The sequence below is a fragment of the Hipposideros armiger genome, unplaced genomic scaffold (genome assembly GCF_001890085.2).
Source record: "Hipposideros armiger isolate ML-2016 unplaced genomic scaffold, ASM189008v1 scaffold_1, whole genome shotgun sequence".
Lineage (NCBI taxonomy): Eukaryota > Metazoa > Chordata > Mammalia > Chiroptera > Hipposideridae > Hipposideros > Hipposideros armiger.
The window spans coordinates 8,597,810-8,620,594 of record NW_017731351.1 but is presented as its reverse complement, the minus strand read 5'-3'; the positions used below and the strand labels follow the sequence as shown (position 1 = coordinate 8,620,594).

The window sequence follows — 22,785 nt, the reverse complement described above, 5'->3', positions numbered from 1 at the left end:
GCCTTCAGGAACTTGATCAACACGGCACAAGCGTGTCCTTTGGGGAAAAATCAAGTTACCTGCTTGATGCTTTTGCTCTTCTGGTCATTTCTGAACATCTAGCCCCCAACTGCTCTCCCCTCGTGTTTTCAGCCTCCCCGCCCCCCCTGCGAATGCTCCCTGTTTCTCCCCACGCCCATGTCAGGGGTGTTTTTCTACACGGCTTACTCAGCCTGAAATTGTCCTCACAACACCCCGTTTCTGTTTTCCTCTTTGAAGTACATGCTCTATCATTTTTTAAAATCCCTCTTTTGAAATCTGTTGCTTGTATAATGGGCATACCAGAACCGAAATTTTCACCTTAGGGATGGAATAAAGAGAAAAGAGGAGGAAGAAAGATAAGAGAAGCACTGGATCTGTTTCTCATCTTCCTCTGTGGGGCTAAAGGAAAAACAGGAACCAGGCCCCCGCTCTTTACGAAGCACCCTCCCACCTTGAGGGGTCCCTCATCTGCCCCGATGCACTGGAGCTTTAATTATCCATCTAAAGCCATTCGGCTGTTAAAGAAATAGGCTGCCTTTTATTTATGTTCTGTTCCACTATTACAGTTACCAATATTGATCATAACAAAGAAAAACAACCAAATTGCCCATGTTCTTTGTTATTTAACCTTCTTTAATATTTAATCCAGTCATGATTTGTTTGCTCTCATTAAAATAGGGTGGTGTAAAATATGAACATTAAGAAAACGATTGCATCTTTAAATTAGGCATATAGTAGACATTTTAACATACACAGAAGAGAAATATAAGGGTTTCTATGACAAATATTTATAACAATATAACTTTTTACAGACACTTAAAATGAAATTTAAAATTTCAGCTTTTTGAGTGAAATGAAACCACTGTGAGATTTAAATTATAAAGCATGTGTGGTGTGACTGTGGGATTTTATCTCAACTTTTCTAGAAAGCACAAAACAATGCAGCTGCATTTTGACGGCGGTGCCACTACACCACTTGGTCTGCTGAGATTCCAGTCGAGAAGAAGCCTTTTGTTTCTGGACAGAATCGCTCTGCAGAACAGCACTGGATTTCTTCAAACTACCGAGGATGGCCTGTTGCTCAAGAGATTTAGGTTCCCAGTGAGGTTTAGTGCACATGACCATGAGGGCATAAGGGAAATTTTCAAAAGCCATTCGGGTTTTAAGTAGAGGATGTGAACTTAGCTAGAAAGATGAAAACATCAAAGACAAGAGCACGTGCCGGACACACGTGAGCTAATTCAACCCACAGTGCCAGAATAGGGCGCAAAGTTCTCCCTTTAATTACAAAAGTCAAATAAAAGGTAGGGAATTGCCTGGTTTCTACAAAAACACTGACTATAAATATATAAATTCCAATGAAGAAATCGCAAAAGCACTATTCTGACTGGTGGCTTTAAAGTCTGCTTTCCATTTTGTGTGCCATTTGGATAATAACCAGTCCCCGTTGTTTGATCCCTGGCAACGCTAATTGAATTGAATGTTATCTCATTTAGTCAAGCTAGCAGCTCTTGCAGGGAGAGACTTTCCATGAAGATCCTGAGGCATGGAGAGGTGAAGTGGCTGGGCAGCGAGAAGGGCAGAGGCTTCCTGTGACTTTCAGACAGATGTGTACGGTCCTTTGAACTCACCAATGAAAACTAAACCAAAGCACAAGTATGAGATCACTAAAGGGTAAAAAACCCTAAACAAAGCCAGTGGATTTCAGAGTCTGACCTTTCGCTGGTTTCTTTGGTGATGAAACATATATAACTGCACTTGTGAGGCTCTCAGAAAAATGGAGACATTTGAGAGAGAAAATATGCAAACCATGATAATCCGCTGGGCTGTTGTTCTTTTAAAAGATAGCCATCTCTCCAGACAGCAACAACATTAATCATGACCTACACATTCTTTTTCCAATACAGCACTGAGTTCATTTCAAGTTTCACAATGTGTTTTTCGGCACGGAAATAGAGCAGCAGTTGTCAGAGCGAAGTTAAGTGCCCCCTCAGATGCTCTTCACTGACAGTGTGTCAGCACACGGGGGCCTCAGGGCGTCTGAGTAAAGAGCTGCATCCTCCACCTGGAGCATGCGGCGGAAAGCACGTCTAAAAGTGATGTTCCCCTTTCAACTAGTCAATTCAATGGATGTTTCCAGCAAGTGGCTTTCTACTTAATGAATGTGTTTATAGATACTTCGGTTCTTGCTCGGTGACTTGTTTATACTTTATTCTAGAGCATGTCACATGCCTGCAATTATTTGCTGACTTCTCACTCCCTCGCTAGACTATGAGCCATTGGGGTGCAGGGGCTTTTACTCTGTAAAATACACACACAGAACGCTTTCCCAACTTCAGGACTATTGACATTTGGGGCCAGAGAACTCCTGATTGTTGATGGGGGGCTGTCCTGGCCATGGCACGATGTATAACAACGCCCCTGACATCTACTCACTAGACTCCAGGAGTCCTGACCCATCCACCCATACTGTCTCCAGACTTTGCCAAATGTCCCCTAGGGGACAAAAGCATCCTCGGCTGAAAACCAGTGACATGGAAGAATACACGCACATACCAAGACAGACATGCTGCTTCTAATTTAGTAACTTACAGTCACACACCCCTTAACACAGCCATATGTCCTGAGAAATGCGCCGGTAGGTGGTCTGATCCTGTGCAGACATCACCGAGTGGACCTGTACTAGATGGCACAGCCCGCCACACACTCAGGCTGTCTGGCATACCACTGCCGCATATGTGGTCTGTCGCTGACTGAAATACCTTTATGTAGCACATGACTACATTTAAAAAAATGTCTTTGAATAGGTAACAGGTACACAGATTACAAAATCCAAATAACAAAAGGAGAGAGTGAAAGGTAAAACTCTCTTCCTTTCCCTTCAACCAACCAGTTTCTTACTTAGAAATGAAAGGCACTCTCAGATAGACGCTGCTTACGAGGGGGGCAAATTGGTAGACCTTTCTTATAAGACAATATAGCAATATCCATTAAGACTTCACATGTGCATAACCATGTTGCTATTGTCTGTGAGTCTGTGTCCTCCGAAAAGTCTTATGTCGAAGTCCTAACCCCCAAAGTTGATGGCATTAGTAGGTGGGGCCTTCAGGAGTTGGTGAGGTCATGAAGGCTGTACCCTCATAAATGGGGCTAGTACCCTCATAAAAGAGATCCCACTGATCCCTAACCCCTTCCACCAGGGGAGGGAGCCACACAAAGTCTGCAGAGGAGAAGCTTCTTCCCAGGAGAGCACTCACTGACCAGGCCGGCAGCCTGATCTCAGACGTCCAGCCTCCAGAACTGGGAGCAGAACCTGTCTGCGGCTCATAAGCCCCCGCCTGTATTTTGTTACAGCAGCCCGAAGGCACTAAGACGTGTTCTTATTCTGAGGGTTTTCAAACCATGCACAGAGAACATGTAACTGTCCTTAGAGGCAGAGAGTAACATGGATAATGACAACATGAAAGTCCACTGATTTACACACAAGCTTCAATCCCCTCATTCATTCATGATTTTATGAAATCTCCTAAGAAATAGCAAAATGATGGAAAACGTGATCCTCTACTTTACTCTATCCTCAAACCACTCTTGACCGATATACTGATGATTAGCGAAATGGCTAAGAAGTCGGCAACAGTGAGACAGGGTAGAAACCAAGTGCTTGATTGAGCCCCCAAAGGACAATCTGCTACTGAATCATTAAGGTCTGACTATGCAGTCGATGTAAATTATGCCTAACCAGTCCCTTCTGCTCAGCCCTTTCATCATATCACGGGAAACGGGCCACATAGAGGAAGTCTTTCCACAAATGGTTCCCAGTAAACGGTGTGCTGGTGTTTCAATGGGGAAGCACGAAATGAATTAAATGGCCTAAATACAGAGACGAGAAGAAAGATAATTAGAAAGGTACTAAATGGTTGGCCAGCACTGAAGTCTGCCATACCTCTTCAGACTCCCTCTATGTTATCTTTATTCCTATAAACAAATCAAATAGATCACCTACATCCACAGAGGACATTTTACAATCATACAAGTGTCCCTAAATGGCAACTGAAGTGAAATAAACCAAAGTTTCCTGCCTCACCGAGCAGAGCTGCCTACTGGGTCTCTACAGCTAGTTGTTCCCACTTGCAATCTCTGAAGACATGACATGTGTATTGTTAGCCCGGTAACAATTCCCCACTACATTTTCTAAAGTTTTTACTTTAAATATATAAAAATATTTTTTCGCGTGTGTGTTTGTGTGTGCGCACGTGTGTGTGTGTGTGTGTGTGTGTGTGTGTGTGTGTGTGTGTAGAGAAGTATGACAGTCCAGCAACAGAACAGGAAGATGAAAAAGTTACCTTGACTTCTAAGATCTATTTCCCTTAGCATTTGACAGCTGTTTACATTCAAGATCCCAAAGTTTATGAGAAGAAATCAACACTGTCTTCTTGGTGTTACTTTTTACATCTAGATTCATGTCTTTTATGTTAAATGCAATTACCAACTTAGATAAAATTTATTTTATAGACATCATAGTGTCTTAAAATATTTTGTCTTCTCCTTTAGCTGTTATGTATTTTAATTTATGATTTTAGTTGTTATTTTAAAATAGAATATAAAGTGTTATATACCTTTGGGATGTAATCAATTACTTCCAAACTATGAGCAGCAGCAGGGTTATAGACAATTTTGGGGTGGTTTCTTGTGTGTTAATAGTCAACAGATACAAAGTTACTCATTGCTGTATTAGTTATTCCGGTAAGAAAGTGGAAGTAACCTAAGCAGTGGTTAAGAGTTAAGGAAATACAACACATGTCATTGGAGGGATAGTTTATGATCCTGAAACTGTTCTTAGGAAGTTAGCCCATTATCATGCTGACCATAAAGTGGAATCACTGGATCATATGGTAATTCTGTTTTTAAGTTTTGGGGAACTGCCGTACTATTTTCCATCGCAGCTGCACCACTTATACACCAGCTGTGTAAAAGGTTTCTAATTTCTCCACATGCTCATCAACATTTATTTATTTCTTTTTCTGATACTGACCATCCTAATGAATGGGAAGAAATAGCACTATGATTTTGATTTGCATTTCCCCGACGATTAGTGATGTCAAGCATCTTTTCATGTACCTGTTGATCATCTGTATGTCTTCTTTGGAAAAAAAATGTCTACTCCTAACCTCTGCCCATTTTTTAATTGGATTGTTTGCTTTTTGCTATTGAGTTGTATGATATATATAGATAGATAGATAGATAGATAGATAGATAGATAGATTTAAACCCTTATCAGATATATAATGTGCCAATATTTTCTCCCATTCAGTAGGTTGCCTTGCATTTTGTTAATGACTTTCTTTTACTGTGCAGCTGTTCTTTAGTATGATGGAGTTCTACTTTTTTATTCCCACTTTTGTTTCCTTTGCTTTTTGTGTTGGATTCAAAAGATCATTTTTGAAACCTATGTCAAGGAGCTTACTGCTTATGTTTTCTTCTAGGGATTTTATGGTTTCAGGTCTTACATTCAAGTCTTTAATCCATTTTGAGTTAATTTTTGTGTGTGGTGTAAGACAGGGGTCCAGTTTCATTCCTTTGCATGTGGCTGTCCAGCTTTCCCACAACCATGTATTGAAGAGACTGTCCCCTCCCCATTGTATGTTCTTGGCTCTTCTGTCATAATTTAATTGACCATATATACATGGGTTTATTTCTGGGCTCTCTATTCTGTTCCATCAATCGATGTGTCTGCTTTTATGTCAATGCCATACTGTTTTAATTACTGTAGCTTTGTAAAATAGTTTGCAATCAGGGAAGTGATGCCTCCAGCTTTGTTCTTCTTTCTCAAGATTGCTTTGGTGATTTGGTTTTTTTGTGGTTCCATATAAATTTTAGGATTGTGTGTTTTAATTCTGTGAAAAATACCAATGGAAATTTGACAGACATTGCACTAAATACGTATGTAGGTTGCTTTGGGTGGTATGAACATTTTAACAATATTGATTCTTCGACTCCATGAGCATGGAATATCTTTGCATGTATTTGTGTCTTCTTCAATTTCTTTCATTAATGTCTTGTAGGTTTCAATATGCAGGTCTTTCATCTTCTTGGTTAAATTTATTCCTAGGTAGTTTATTGTTTTTGATGCAATTGTAAATGCAATTGTATTATTTCTCTTTCTGGTAGTTCATTTTTAGTGTACAGAAACACACCGGATCTTTAAGTACTGACTATGTATCCTCCAACTTTACCGAATTCATTTATTACCTCTAGCAGTTTTTTTATGTAGTCTTTAGGGTTTTCTATACATAATATAATACTGTCTGCAAATAGTGACAGTTTTACTTCTTCCTTTCCAATTTGGGTTTGTTTTATTTCTTTTTCTTACCTAATTGCTCTGGCTAAGACTTCCAATGCTATGCTGAATTAAACGGGTAAGAGTGGGCTTCCTTGTCTTGCTCCCGACAGTGAAAACTTTCAGCTTTTCCCCTTTGAGTGTGATGTGAGCTGTAGGTTTGTCACATATGTGGCCTTTATTATATTGAGGTACATTCCCTCTATACCCACATTATTGAGAGCTTTCATTATAAATGAATGTTGGATTTTGTCAAATGCTTTTTCTACATCCATTTAGGTGATCACATGACTTCTATCCTTCATTTCGTTAATGTGGTGTGCCACATGACTGATTGCGGATATTAAACCAGCTTTCTATCCCAGGAATGAATCCCACTTGACCATGATGTATACTCCTTTTAATGTATTGCTGAATTTGGTTTGCTAATCTTTTGTTGAAGATTTTTCATCTGTGTTCATCAGGGATACTGGCCTGCAATTTTCTTTTCATGTGTTGTCCTTATCTGGTTTTGATATGAGGATGATGCTGGCCTCATTAAATGAGTTTGGAAAAGTTCTCCCCTCTTCTATTTTTTGGAAGAGTTTGAAAGGATTGATGTTAATTCTTCCTTGAATGTTTGGTAGAATTCATCAGTGAAGGCTTCTGGTCCTGGACTTTAGTTTGTTGTGAGTTTTTTGATTCCTGATTCAATATCCTTACAATCAGCCTGTTCAGATTTACTATTTCTTCATGATTAGGTCTTGATAGGTTGTAAGTTTCTAGAAATTTATCCATTTTTTCTAAGTTGTCAAATTTGTTGTCATATAATTGATCATAGAGTCTCTTAAAATCCTTTGTATTTTTGTGGTATCAGTTGTAGCATTTCCTCTTTCATTTCTAATTCTATTTATTTGTATCCTCTCTCTTTTTTTTCTTTTTAATCGTGAGAAGACTGAAAGCGAGACAGGAAAAGCAGGTGGAGCTGACTAATGCAAGCAGCAGCACACTGAAAGGGGTTCTAGGAGCCTCTAGAACTGTTTGTAGCGCCTTCGTATTTCTGAACCTAGTTTACAAATGCGCCACTAATTTTATGACTTATCCATTATCTTTCCAATAAATTCCCATATTTGCTTAATTTTGCCAGAATTTATTTTGTTACTTTCAGCAATACTTGCATCCATAATTTTACATATTTTGGAATACTAGATTAAATATTTTCTTACATTAAACACAGAATTGACAGCATTGCAATTTTTGAGTCAAATTGGTTTTTCTGGCCTTCTATATAAATGCCTTTGTAATTCCAGAATGCAAACGAAACAGAAAAGTTCTTCCGACTCCTTCAGTAATATGAACATTCTGATTCCTGCAGAGAATGGCAACAACAATCACCTTCTTTACAAGGTAGGCGCTTTAGAACAGAAAAGGGAATCACTTTTTATTCCTATGCCCTTCTGTGGTAATGAGCAGCCATCGTCGTAACGGTCTAATGAAATAATTGTGACTAGGTCCTTTAGTACAGATAACTTGCCAACAATAACCGTGAGACAATAGCTTTCCAGCAAGGACAGGCCTGGGCATGTGTAGCGTGGCTAGCGTGGCTGTGCTGGGAGAAGTGGGAAGGGCTTTGGAAGGGCAGGGGAAGCGGAAAAGAGACAGGGCGAAGTAAACATCATGCAAATGGCAGGGATGGGCTCACCTCTCAGGGATGCATGAAACAAAGGCTTCAGAGGTGAGACTGGTTGATATTGATGACTCTTCCTCTATTGCTTCCAAACTAATTTGTTATTTTTATAAATTAAACAAAGTCATTCCTGTCATTGTGTGTTTAAATTCATTACTCTGCTTTGGAGTCCAGTTACCAAAAATGAATACAGCTGTGGATTTCAATAAACATTTGTTTAAAATCTATTCTAATTCCATTCCCTCATTTAGCTTTGTCTGGAAACTTCTGTGAAACACTGTAACAAATGTATTCCTAAGCATGAGAGTTGTCAGAAAATACCGCCAGACTAGGTTTGACCCTGGTCATCTTATTAATTCTTTGTAGCCTTGCCCCTCCAAAAAAAGACTAAACAGTTTATTTTTGAACTGTCGAGAATTCTTAACTTTCAGAAGATTTTAAATACCAACTATTCATTGTCCAAGGGTAATTTTCTATGGCGTGGAAGTTTTAGCTTAATAAGAATATGGCAAATGAAGTCTGTATTAAATGAAAAACATATTTGTGACTTTCCATAAAGGTCAGGACAACCACATTCTAAAATCATAAGCAATGCTACTTGGTTTAAAGAGTTATGTCTCTTTCATATTTTTAATGCAAAATTCTTCAATTTACTTGGAAAGAATAATGTGTTATTTTTTTCTGTAGGCTTTGAGATTCATATTTCTTTCCGGTATAGATTTAGCTAAAGATTTCAATTTTGTAAGATAATACAAATAAGGCACTTGCAAGTTTTTAAACTTGGGCTTATTTACAGAATTTTCAATATTTTGATATATATTATTTCTATTGCATCAAATCTGAAAACAAAGAATCTTTACTATTTATTCACTCACTCTTCATTCATTCAAATCAGACATTTATTGAGCACCTACTTTGTATTAGGGAGTGACTAAAGCAGAGAATGAAAGAAATGTCCTGCTCTTATAGTGCTTAAGTCTAGTGAAGGATGACATACAATAATATAAAAACATATATAAGCCAGATGGTGATAAATGTTATGGAAAAAATATAGCAGGGCAGGGGACAGGAGCAACGCAGGTGCCTACACTATTTTATAGCTCGCTCAGGATCTGCATCGTTATGGTTCGTAATCTCGTTTTAAGGATCAACATAATTTAAGGGTCATTAGTAATTCCAATGGCCAGATCCTCCAGAAAATCCACCACATCCAGTAGCAAATGCGCACACATACATTTCAGAAAACACAGCTATTTGTGTTTGACCTGATGGTCAGTTATATATCTAAACAAAATGTTATTTAGTAACATGAGGTTAACTAAATAAGGGATACTTTTTGAGATACTGGAAGTCCTTCACTTACAAGCAGTTGCATGTTCAAAGTTTATTTGTAAATGTGCATTTGGATCTCTGAACACACTTTCCCACAGAAACGATGTCAAGTCTAAGGGTATATATTCAAGTTCACTATTTAACTGAAATGCCATTTATCAACACAGTAGAAAATAGTATTGTCTCTAATTACAGTGTTGAATAAAGTGGAAAATCTATACTAAATCAGATTTTTATTTTTTACTTGTGGAATGATACTGTAGAAAACTGAATTCATTGAGAGAAAAACAGAGAAAATAAAGAGAAGAACATTAAGGTGACTAAGGGGCATTTTCAAGGTCTCTAAAGGCTGCTAGAATTGACTGTTACATATAATTGTATTTTAAAGTTGTAATTTTCCCTTATTTCTGAGAACCCATGTCATTTGGCACTACTCACATTTAAGTGATGATTAGAGCTGATTTTTTCCCTCTCACAAATCTAATTAAGAAGAGAGAAAAAGAGGGCAAGACCTTCTTAGGTTTGGAAATAATCAAAGCAGCAGAAAAAAGCTTGTTTATAAGAATATCACATTATAGCTTTACTTGAAATAACGTAGTTGGAAATAAACTCTATGTCCAATAGTAGGAAAATGGGAAAGAAACTCAGACTTGGAATATACTGAAGTCACCAAAGGGAAAATCCCTGAAGACTATTAATGTAATAGTAAAAAAAACAAAATAAGTTCCCAGGATGGGGGGCGGGGGGAGCTAGTAACAAAACTGTATGATCCTACACAGATTTGTCTATATGCTTTGCAACCAAAATTGAAAGTAGTATCTCTGGGCAGTAGAATAACTAGAATTTTAAAGTTTTTTTCTTTACATTATTTTTCTATTTCTGAAATGTGCATTGTTGATTTTTGTAATTTTAAAGGTAACGTATATAAGGAAAGGATTTTTGAACAACTGTGTTAAACATATTTTAAAGAATGTATGTGGGAAATAATATTCCTAAGAAAGAAACAACTGGAAAAGATCCGTATTTACTTCATTCTTCCCTAAATGAAAGACACAGCCCCATGGTAAGGCCGCCATGGACAGAAGCTCACGGTGGCCCCAGGACCTTTGCAACAGGCTCCGCTGAACTGCCTGGAATGGACCCTGTTTCCCTGACTGGGTCCTGACTAGTAGCGGCACTGTTTTTTCCAAGAAGCAGACTCCCTGAATAACAGAAGCTCCATGTGCAGGCCCCCGCAGGCGGGTTGTGAACACTGGCCCCCTCTCCCGCTTGGCACCCACTCGCAGGCTGCGCGGTCCTGTGTGCAATGTCTCTCTCTCGCTCTCTCTGGGGCTGCAACTAGCTCTTCAGCCAGCAACCAGTGGCCCTGGGCCAAGGGTGAAATCTGCGCCGGGATCAAAAAAGCGTTTTGCACCATCTCAGAAAAAAAGACTGCGGAGGAAGAACCCTCCGGTAAAAGTCCGCACTTCAAAACGGGGGTAGTTCGCCCGGAACCAGCGCCTGTTCCCACGTGCCCCGCGGCCCTGACAGGTGAGCAGGGCTGTCTGCTCCAGGTCTGTTTCTGCCGGGCAGCAGCGCGCTTTGCCGGCACTCGCACCTCAATAAGTCCCACCACATCGCAGGGTTCATACTTGTCACGTCCTCGTATTTTGAGGTTTCTTAAGAGCAGCAAACTTTTTTTCAGTCATGTGGGTGGTTTCTAAGAAATGTCAAAGCCTCAGTAGATTGCTTTGTTCAAAACATTGAAACAGAAACACAGCTCCCCTGTAATTTTCTCTTATTATCTTTCTAAATTGAAAAGGCAATACAACAGTAAAAACTGGTTACAGTAGAGATAAAAGTTTTAGAACGCGTCCTTCCTTTCGTCCCTCGGGCACACAGAGAACTGACTGTCCCACTTGGCGGACCAGCGACGCAGATGCCAAGCCCTTTGGCAGCTAAGACATTGGGGTTGCCCGTTTCCCTTGATGGCCCCGGTGGTGGAGCTTTACCAGGCACATGGCTGCTAAAATGCTGGAAAACCAGGTAAGGTAACTGACGGATCCGAAAGCGAAAGAGCACCCGCGCACCTTGGAGCTAAGGGGTTGCAACGGCCGCCCCGGTCCCGGCGGGCACAGCAGCAGCAGGCCCGTGACTACGCAGGACGCAGGCGGACATCACAAGGGCAGCGTGCAGTCCCGCCTTCCTCAGGGCCAGCCGGCTCCTTCAGAATTCACGCTCGGGTTTCCCGCAAGGCTTCCCAGGCTTCAGCTCACTAAGGGGGCTGACCAGGGCAGGAGCGAAGCACTGCTTCAGCTGTATAACTGTATCAGCATAAATCCGGAGATTCTCGAAGAACTTCGTTTTTGTGCACAGCCACATCGTGAGTTTGGCCATTCCCAAAGCAGTGGTTTCCTATTTTGAACTCCTGTGAGGCACATCCATCACTCTTCCAGTTTGAAGGAAGACGCTTCGAATGGGTCGGTGGGGACACCTACTGACGACAGGACCCGGGAGGCTAGGCCCCCAGCACGCGCGGCCTTGCGCGGGATGCTCGCAGCGGTTCCCCCCTACAGTCCAGGCTGCAATACCAGTCTTTCTAGAAGCGTGTGTATCTGTCCTTAGGAAACGCCTAAGAGTAGCAGTGTGACTCAGAGGGCCCTCACCTCTTACTCCACGGAGACGGGCCGTGGAGCGAGGGAAGCCGGCCGCCTGAGCTCCGCGCGTGCAAGCCTCCCTCCGCTCCTCTCGGCGGTGTGCTCCCGGGGCAGTTACTTCACGCAGAGCACCCGGGCTGTGTGGTGGAGTGGGCATGAGCGCCTAGCTCAGGCCGACTGAGAGAAGGCGGGCGGCGAGTGAAACCACTGAGAGCCTGGCGTACAGGCGGTTAGTAGCGTTACCAAGTTAACCCAAGACAGCGTGTGTGAACTTGCACTCCCCAGAAGCAAGCATTTCTCTCACGCTGCGCCACTAAAATGTGGAGTCTGAGCTTACTTCTCTGACTCACAGCCCCATGGGTGCATGCCTCCTTCCTGACCTGTTTCTCATCTCACATACCTGCGTGTCCCAGAGAGCCCCGTCTTTCAATGTTCTCAGAGCAAAGGCACCACCTCCGCCCACAGCGACCGTCCCAGTTGCCCAGATTATCTGCACTAAGAGCAGGCGACTGCAGGGTTTTGATCCGTCCCCACCCTCTGACGAGCTTAACACAGTCTGTGGGATCTTGGCTGGAGCCTCATCAGAGCGCACTGGCTCCCCGATCCTGCGCTAACCCCAGATGGCCCCACGCACCAGCAAGCACGGTGGCCTTTACTGGGCCCCATTCACCACGTGTTCCCAGGAGGGCACCGAGGCCCTCCTGCGTGAAGCTCTGGGCTGACTGTGGCGGCAGGAAAAGAGGCCACCCAGTCCCAGCCTCCGGGAAGCTTGCAGTACTGTCTTCCAGCCATGTCCCCACCAGGGGCCCAGACATATCAATTAATTCCAGGGGAGGAGGTAGTCGGTAGCACGCATGGACAAGCCATCCCAGTCTGGGGGCACAACGGGAGCTTCACAGGAACTTCCCTCTCTCCTCGATTGTGGGGCCCGCAGTGCCCCTTCAAACACACCCAACCTTCCTGCACATTCCTGGAGGTCATGCCATGCACATGTGCTCGAGAACTCAGTCAGGCCACAGATCAGACCCTGTCCTCTCCTGTTCCTCCTCCCTGGGTCAGTGTCCTAGGAAGCTGTCCCCAAGCCCTTCCTGGGGAAGCCCCGCTGCATTCACTGCTGAACTTGTGAGAATCGCTCCTCTCTTAGTGAGAAACTGAGTGATAACCTGATTTCCAAATGCGCTCAGGTTTTCATTTGCTGGTTGGGTGGTTGCTTGGTGAGAAGGGTGTTTGATGTTTCTGGGCTGCCCTCTCCCTGAACTCACTGTGGGTCAGTGGGGCTGGTGGCAATCCCACCCGAGTCCCAGCTCCCGATTCTCTCCTGGCAGGTCTCAGCAGGACCTGGTGATATGCTCAGACATATGAGTTCCGTCGCCAGCACAGGTTATGCTGACTCTGGGGACCTGCTGTCCATGCACATGAAAACAACTTCCCATACAGTCCTTTATAGGAACAATGAAACAAACTTCTTAAGGCGGTGTTGGGCTGGTGGTACTGTGTATAAAATTTGTCCTTATTTTCTAAGGTTCGGTCATGTAATCGTGTGGCTTTTATAATGAAAAATATTTACAGCCACTTCAAAGAAGAGCACGGGGGATCTGGAAAACTGTGCCCTCCCTGGCTTGGCTCCAGCTGCTGGGCACATCTGAATCGGGGTTCCAGGGCTGGTCTTGGCACAGGGTTTGTGATCCAGCCCATCTGCGACAGGCTGAGGGCCTGGGCAGAACTCTAATCACAGCCAGGAAAAGGAGTGCTCAACAGGGAAACTGAGGCAGAAAACCACTTTCCCACATGCCAGGCTCGTATCCCTAGCATGTCGAATGCTGGATCAGTCCCCAGAGAACTAATTCCAACTTGCACCAACTAGTGAGGTGTATTTCTTGCTCAGCTGGGAGTGTCTCTGGACGCGGGCGTGGCGCTCAGTGGCCCTCCCTGCAGGCAGTCTGGCGGGCAGGCCAGGCGGGGCGGCCTGAGAAGCCTGGTTACAGCCCGATCCCACCCCCATCCCATCACGACTCCACCTGGTGTTTGCCACGTTTATCCCTGTCCTCTGAACATATTTTATGCCATCTTTCATGAATTTTTTAATCATAAAAAATAATCCCTATTCACTCGATCTAATTTTTAAGTCTTTTTAATGCCTCCTTATGAAAATCGGAAAATAAACCGGATGCTACTCAGACCTCGTGCTGAGTGCAGTAGTGGGATGACCTGATAACTTCGCCATATTTTAAAATGTGATCCAGCCACATGGCGTTGTTAGCATGCTTACTGGCTGCCATGTTGAGTTTCTGGTCACCATGTGAATTTAGTTTTTGTCATTTATATCAATTTTATATGTGTCATTTCACTTATTTCTTTTGTGTTTGCAACTTTTACAGTCTATGGAAATTGTTTGGAAATTCTGAAAATTTGTTTTCATTATAAAAGCAAAACCTATTTATTGTAGAAAACTTAGTAAATGCACAAAAACATGAAGAAAGGTTAAATCCATAATCCTATCACGAGGGGTAATCATTTTAATATATTCATGCATCACTCAGTTCAGTGTATTTAAAAAGTCACAGTGCAATTACTGGGTGTGCTAGATAAGCAAGACTCAGCGTGCTTGTCGTGTTGATAACATCCTGCCACGTGGTTTCGTTCACCTAAATTCCTCTGTTGCTGCCATACGACACTCCCCCCAGCTGGATCGGACTGGACAGCATGGGCACTGCTCTGCGGGGCCGTGTGCTAGGCATAACAACAGCCCCTCAGAGATGCCCACACCTTAACCCCTGGAACCTGTGATAGTTCACGTTACGTGGAAACGGGGATTGAGGGTGCAGATAGAAGTAAGGCTGACCGATCACCCTGGATCATCCAGGTGGGCAAAACGTAATCACAGGGGCCCTTAAGAGAGGAAGAAGCCAGCCCAGGAGGGAGGCGACAGCGAAAGCAGGGCCAGAGAGACGCCCTGTCGCTGGCTGTGAAGATGGACAACGGCCCACAAGACAAGCAGCACTGGTCACCTCGAGCAGCTAGGAAAGGCGGGCAATGGTTCTCTCCTTGAGCGTCTAGAAAGGAATGCACCTCCAGTGGCGCCTCGATGTTAGCCCAGAGGGACTGCCGATGGACTCCTGAAATACAGAACTGTAAGATAATCAAGTTGTGTTTTAAACCGCTGGGCTTGTGGCAGCGATAGGAAACTGAAGTCCTCTTTCCTTCCTTTAGTCTTTTGAAACGTAAGGGCTTTCTATATGCCAGGTACTGTGTTAGGTGCTGGGGCATCATGCTGGATGCAGGAGACAGCAGTGAAGGGACACACAGAAGGAAACAGAAATAGAAATAAAACAGCTGATGCCACCCTTAATTCCGGAGTTTAGCAGTCAATTTATGGGAAAAGCGGTGGCCTCCTACCTCTTTGTCTGGAGACAATTCTCCATGACCTCTCACATCTCTTCTCATCTTGTGAGAAAAGGCACCAAGGAGACTTTGCTCAGGATTATCTTTTCAAATAATCAGTTACACAGAATAATCAAACAGAATTAGGCCAGAACAAATGTCATTGATATAACAGGTACAAAAAAAGAAATTTCACAATAAAATTCTGCTCCGTTTTATATGGATAAAAGCAACTTAGATGAATTAAATATTTGATCATGAAGTCTGAGAACAATTTCAGTGAAAATAAAAGTGGAAAAACTGGAAATGTAAACTAAGGAATTAACTGCTTATGACATTTCCTCTGGAAATACTAGCTGGAAAACCGTCTGTACACTCATAATACTTGTGTCCAGTATTTCCTCAGGGCCAAACCATCGGGTTCTAATGATGTTATCAAAACTGAGAGGTTCCGTATTTCCCCATGTATAAGACACACCCTTTTTCAAAAAATTTGGGGTCTAAAAACTGGGTGCGTCTTATACAGTGGTTGTAGATCGTTGTCAAGTCATTTAAGAAGTGTGGCATTTCAAATGCCATAGATGGAACTGAGGACGAGGCAATATATGAAGACAGTGATTCGCCATCAGGCACAGATGAGGACAAGCTAATGGTTGGGAGTTTTGACAGTGATGAGGAGTTGTATGAATTGTATGATGAATAAAACTTGAGTTCAATAACTTTATGTAACACATTTTTTTTCAAATTTCGGGCCCCAAAATTAAAATACGTCTTATACATGGGGAAATACGGTATATTTCTTACAACAACAAGTACCTAACTAAAATACTTGGATGGAACTTTTAAAATGTCATACTGAAACTGACTTCTTATGTACTTGAGAAAGCAGAAAAGAATTTCAGAGTGTTTTTTGTTTCTTATTTGATTCCACAAGTGTGGTCTTCGTCTGCTTTCCTTGTGAATGTTTCTATACCAGTAACTAAAACAAAACATTTCAGGATATTTCCTCTGATTACTTATATGAAAGATTGCAAATATAAAATTAAATTTAAAGGGCATTCCCCCCTTATTTATCCAAGATACTTATGCATTCTTAAATTTTTTCCTGTCTTTATTACAGAAAAAAATTGAAAAATAGAATAAAATCACATAAAGTCCTACCACTCCAAGATAATCATAGTTATTTTTCACATTTCCTTCCAGTTTTTAGGACCTCATATTTTATATAATATTATACAGCAAAATATATTAAACATTATGATTTTTAATATAAAAGTAATAGATTCTTATCACAGAAAATTTAGAAAAAATGTTACATATAAAGAACAAATCATCAAAAATACAAAACCACTAAGTTAGTGACTTTAATCAAATTTGCTCTAAACTATGAAAACTTCACCAAGTAAATTAAGAAGGTTTACTGATTTCTAATTCTATTTTCATAATCGTATTTGGAATAAATTAAATGCTGCACATAAAAGTAACACGACAAGGCTATAAAAGCCATAGATAACCTTCCATCAACTTTCTCCCAGAATGGTGAAAAACTAAAAGCACTAGAAAGGTTGACTGGATTGTCAAAAATGCCTGAAATCATCTCCATGTATTGAGAAATGTACGTCACAGATCCATTTGTGTTGCAACAGCGTGCATTAAAAGATACTGACTAGAGAGAGAAGACAAAATAAAGGTGAACAAAGAAAAACCACTTCTACTGAGCCAGCTTAAGGATAGGTTACCACCACCAAACATTGTGTAGTCTTCAAAGTTGGACTAGATTGTTCCTACAACATTGCTCGAGGCAGTGCGGCCAGCCTGCTCTTATGGTAGGAAAGCCCTGGTGTCCCTGCAGAGGTGAGTATTTTGAGAAAAGAAAACATACATGGCCCAAACACTTTTGAGAAAGGCTGTAGTTTCCTCCTAGAAACATACAAAGAAAGCAGCATATGAAAGACTCTCAGAAATTATGCATCAAGTGTAACTGTTTTTTTCAGAATTTCTCCCGTTTATTTGATAAAGGGGTTCATCATGCTTCTTCATCAAACTGATCTCACAAAGATGTCCTGCAGAAACCAGCTTGGAAAGTGCAGACAGTCCAACTGATAGCAGTTTGTGGTTCACTGCTCTCAAATCACCTCTCATTTCACCTATTACCCACCCCACAGTTGCTTCTAAGCTTCCTCTCCCGCTTGCCTGTCACCTTTCAATGACTGCACGACCATTAGCATCCCTTAAATGCTACTAATAATCCAGACACTGATTTCACAATTTGAAACATAAGCCATGACTATGACTACTACTACTACTACTACTACTACTACTAATAATAATAATAATAATAATAATAATAGTGCTAGCACTAGTAAGTTGTGAGAATATCTCCAGAGATCTTCCCTGAATCTTCCCCACTTTTTGAAGGGTAATACTCCTTTACCATCTTTCATCCTTTCATCCTTTATCCTTTACCATCTAAATCCTTTTATAAAAGAGGAGGACTCACTAAGTTCTAGAACTAATCTAACCTCTAGAGCAGCGGTTCTCAACCTGTGGGTCGCAACCCCTTTGGGGGTTGAATGACCCTTTAACAGGGGTCGCCTAAGACCATAGGAAAACAAAAATATACTTACATTACGATTCATAACAGTAGCAAAATTACATTTATAGAGTAGCAACGAAAATAATTTTATGGTTGGGGGTCACCACAACATGAGGAACTGGATTAAGGAGTCGCGGCATTGGGAAGGTTGAGAACTGTTGCTCCAGAGGCTAGAAAAGTTATTTCTTTAGAAAAATTCCAAAGCATTAATTCAGAACTTCCCGGTGGGATTGCTGAAGCACAAATAATTGTCCAGTGTGTAGGAGATAGCACCCCCTTCAGCTTGAGGGTGGCGGGGCAGGACCCACAGGACAGGGCAGCTGTGCCCACCTTGCTACAAGTAGATTCAGTCTTCTCTGGGTGCCTTACAAATTTCATCATATTTTATGCTGCCAGGGCATAAAAAAGTTGGAAAGAAGAACATCGATATGCTCAGAACATTTGTATAATGACCCACTTTTCTGTAAGTCGGAAAAGAACATGAATATTGAATAAAGAAATCACAAAATTCAGAAGGAGTAAGAAACACACACACAAACACATACATATATATAAATGACATCACTGGGACATTTTTGACGATCTCTAAGACATTTTAGTAGAAATATTTAACTATGAATTAAAGGATAGTGTTTAAAATATTAATAACGGAAATCATTTTCCTAAAATGTGAATGATTCATAGGAAAAAGTGTTACATTGAACACTTTCTTTTCAAACTGAGAGAAACATCAACTTTAAAACGAGGTTGGCCTACTGCAAAGTGGTGCCCTTTGAATCTTATAACCCACAGAATTAAACCTTCCTTTGATTACAGTCTACAGTGCTATGATTTATTAAATATAATTTGCATGGAAATGACATAACACCTAGGAGGCATTATGAAAGAGCCTACGATTTATCGCAAGAACACCGGAGCAACGGAATCCTGCCGGACGCTAAGCGAGGCAGAGCCGCATGTGGGGGCTATGGTTTGTAGAGTGCTGTTCTCACAAAAATTGATGACGGGAAATCGTACCGATGAATAAAGGGCTTAGTGAGTACACACAATGAGATAATGCTACCAGAACAAAACAGACTGATGCTTTTTAAATTACTTCCTGATAGAGTACACAAAACTCAACAAAAGGCAAACTTTTGACACAATATCTTTGTATTTTCCAGATTTACAGAACAATCCTGTATGAATATTAAATAACCACATTTTCAAATTTCCTCTCCTTTCCTAGACTGATGGCTGGAGGCAAATTTCAGAATAATTTCTAACACTTTTGATGGAGGAATATATTTAAAGAAAGAATTTATGCTAACCAAGTATCCACCTGTCTTCTACATAAGGCCATTCAAATCCTCCCAGAATCTGTTTTTGCAGGGAACACTACTTATTCTTCCCCAAAACTAGGACAAACATGCTAATCATCCATGAGTCATACGGCCCTCCAATACAGAGATTTCACATTCCAAGAGGGCGGCAAGCCCAAGCCACGCCCCTCTCATTTCAGCTCATTATCCTTTCCTCTTGTCCTACCCGTTCTCATCTGCACGGTCCTTGCCATCAGAGATGCACACACCAGGCCGTTCAGCACACGTCCTTAGGCGTCTGAAAGCACAGCCCTGAGCAACAATAGATTGGTGTTGTCTTTGTGTGTGTTTTGAATGCACATAAATCGTTCCACCCTACAAAATTTGTTCTGAACTTCTAAGATCTAGCCACATTGCTGGATATAAAAATGATTACCTATTACCATACTGGGTTCCGCTGTACACACGACACGCCTTCCAATCGGCCATTCCATTAGGGACAGAAACCAAGACTTCCTGTAACTCCTTGCTAACACAAATAACACATTCCATCACCCACATAAAGCTGCTGAGGACCTGTACACAGTATAAGCCCAGCTGTGAGAATGATATATACATAGACACACAGACAATGAACTTCACTAAGTATTCTGAGTTCATTTTCCCACCAATAGCGCATGAGGTTTCTCATCCCTCTTCATTCAAGCCCAATAGCACAGCAGATGAGGAGCGCAGTGTGTCTTGAATTCAGGGAAGAACAGATGATTGGAGGTCTGGTGACCTGGGACCCAGGAGGCCACTATTATCAGCAACAACAGGGGATGGAGGCTACCAAGAGGGGCCAAGGAGACCCAGATTGTGAACAGACTGAAGAGGCATGCTGGGTACTTCTTGATCCTAAAAGAAAGATTTAGAGGCTAGGCCCCCAGGACTCTGCTGGTAGAGCTGACTCGGAGCATTATTTACATTATTACGATTACTGTGGCTTATTTAACCGCTACCACTGCTCTACCCTCCCCCATCAAGTGTGCAGAGGCTTACAGAATTGCAGGTTAAACTAATGATATTCAGTATTCACCATTTCACTGTGATATTGAGTTGTTGGAAAAGTCATGACGTATTTTTTCTGTTTTTCATTGTAAAAATGTGTCATGACTTTTCCGACAACCCAATATCTATCTACCTATCTATCCATCTATCTAGAGAGATAATCTCACTATTATCTAGCCTTGAGAAAGCACATCAAAAATAAATATTTTAAAATAATAAAATGATACTCATCAATGAAAAGTAGCCAAATAAAGATAAAGGAAAAGAGCCCTCAACACATCACATTACAGTGGGATACTGAAGGGTGGCACAATCCCTGTTAGTTTCTTCAAGTCATTCCCCAAAAAGTTATTAGTCTTTGACAGGAACAATCCATTGCCTGGCTTCAGATTTCACACAGCAACCAGGCTTTGAGAAATTACCACATGTCACGTTTCCATGTAGGATCAAAGAAATCCACTATTATCGGAAAAGACTCTCAAAGTTTTAAAGGTTTACATCTTTTTCAAACATCTGCACGAGGCCAGATTTTCTTCATATACTGCAACCAAAACAGCATATCATGGAAGAATACATGTGGAAAAATAGGAGAATCTAGCCATTAAGCCAGACATTAGACAGATTTGAAAACTGGATGGTAGAAGAGGGTAAATATATGGTGATAGAAGGAGAACTGACTCTGGGTGGTGAGCACACAATGTGATACATAGATGACGTATTATAGAAATGCACGCCTGAAACCTATATAATTTTACTAACCATTGTCACCCCAATAAATTTAATTTTAAGAAATGTAAAACGATGTCACTCTTCTCAATTTTTTGTTTTGGAAAATATAGTTATTTTACTGTTCATAAAGTATCTTGTTTATACTAACATATAGTGGAATGGTTATGTTTAAATGAATTGATACATATCTTATGTTTTTCTCAGTTTTAATTTCTAATATTGACAATCATGATTGATATAATCCTCACAAACATAAATTGAGCTCTTTGAGGTCCCTACTTTTTAGAGGGAAAAGGGATTCCTGAGCAAAATGTTTCAAAAACACTGATTTATTTCATTCTCTTTGAATTGCAGTTGAGGAACCTATGATACAAAATGCTAAGATGACTTGATCCACATCCTTTTAAAAACTCTATATAATACATCTATGAAACTGTATATATTTAAAATTCCAGTTTGAGAAAGATGAATAGTATCATTCTTTCAGAATCAGTTACATCCTGAATAAGTTAACAATCCTTAGTTGAGTTCTATTATTTTGTTGAGTTCCACAAGGTCTCAAGTAAATGAATGCTAATATCAGAAAGGTTTTTTTTAATTTCAAAATAAGAATGTGTCTAACAGTGTTCTATTTATATAATACATACACATATAAATATAAACTTATAAGTTTATAAGGTATATTTCACGATTTTTCTACTAAAGTTTTGAGGCTATCCTGAGATATCTAAGAGTCTTACTTTAAAATGCAATTAAAAATTATTTGAGACAATTTTTCAGCTTAGCTAAATTCCAAATTTATCTTTAGATAAATTAATTTGACACATGCATTATAATCCCTCTACTATCTCCAAGAATACGTCATCCTTCGTGGAACGAAGTCTTTTGATGCCATCATGTAATAAACGTGCCGTTCCACACCAATATAGTCACAAAAATCATACAGTACTTGCAATAAATAGAAACTGCTTCACATAGCATCTTGATGAGGTAAGCTTGTGCTGTATCCATTTAATGCAGCAAGAAGCGAAGCTGCAAAGACCTGTCCAGACTTGCCTCGGGTAAGCCATAGAGTTACTGGTGGATAGGAATTTCCAGTTTGGGGAGCTTGTTACAACACAATAACGGTTTCTCATTTTGCACTCAGACTCAAGACATATTTGAGATATGTTTTGTTCTACATTTTGTTTTTGTACTTGATACAACACAAATAAATGACATGACTTAGTAACATGAGTAGAATTTATCAGAAACCAGAACTCAATGTTCTTTGTTCCTCTAATTAATTAGCATTATTATAAATAGTCCCTCTTGAGTATATAATGAATTTATCAGTAGTTGAATACTCAAAAGAAAATTCGCTTTCCCAAAAATAAATGAAAAAGTTCAAAATTTAATAAATGTGCTGGGTTTTTGAGATGTGATGAACATGATAGGTAAGGCCACTGCTCTGACAGTTTACCTTTGAGTGGGGGCAAAGTAAACAAATAACTATATCTAGTAAAGCGCTATAAATAATGAAACAGAGTAATGACACAAAGTGACTAGAGAAAGACTGGCTTCTTTAAAAAGACAGGTCCTTAGTGAAGGCCCCAAATGGGAAGGAGCTTGTTGTGAGTGAGGGACTATTGGAGAGGAGTGTGGCTTTAGTCTGGGTGTGCCAGGTGAGATGCAAGGTCATCAGGTTAGTGCAGCAGGTGAGGTGGGGGAGGTCAGGTTAGTGCAGCAGGTGAGGT

General features: G+C 40.9%; 1 long non-coding RNA gene across 4 annotated transcripts in view; it reads right to left on the bottom strand.

The window, feature by feature from the left end:
- The window catches only part of LOC109373377 (uncharacterized), a 34,542-nt gene that overhangs the window by 1,744 nt on the left and 10,013 nt on the right, over positions 1-22,785 (bottom strand). The window contains exon 3 of one of the 4 annotated variants that reach the window (XR_002122234.1): positions 9,092-9,836. The exons of 1 other annotated variant lie outside the window; for it this stretch is intronic. This is a non-coding gene — a long non-coding RNA (uncharacterized LOC109373377). Of the gene's footprint in view, positions 1-9,091; positions 9,837-14,461; positions 15,122-22,785 lie in introns of those variants that run through there. 2 more of the 4 variants (XR_002122221.1, XR_002122226.1) reach the window with 2 other exon arrangements.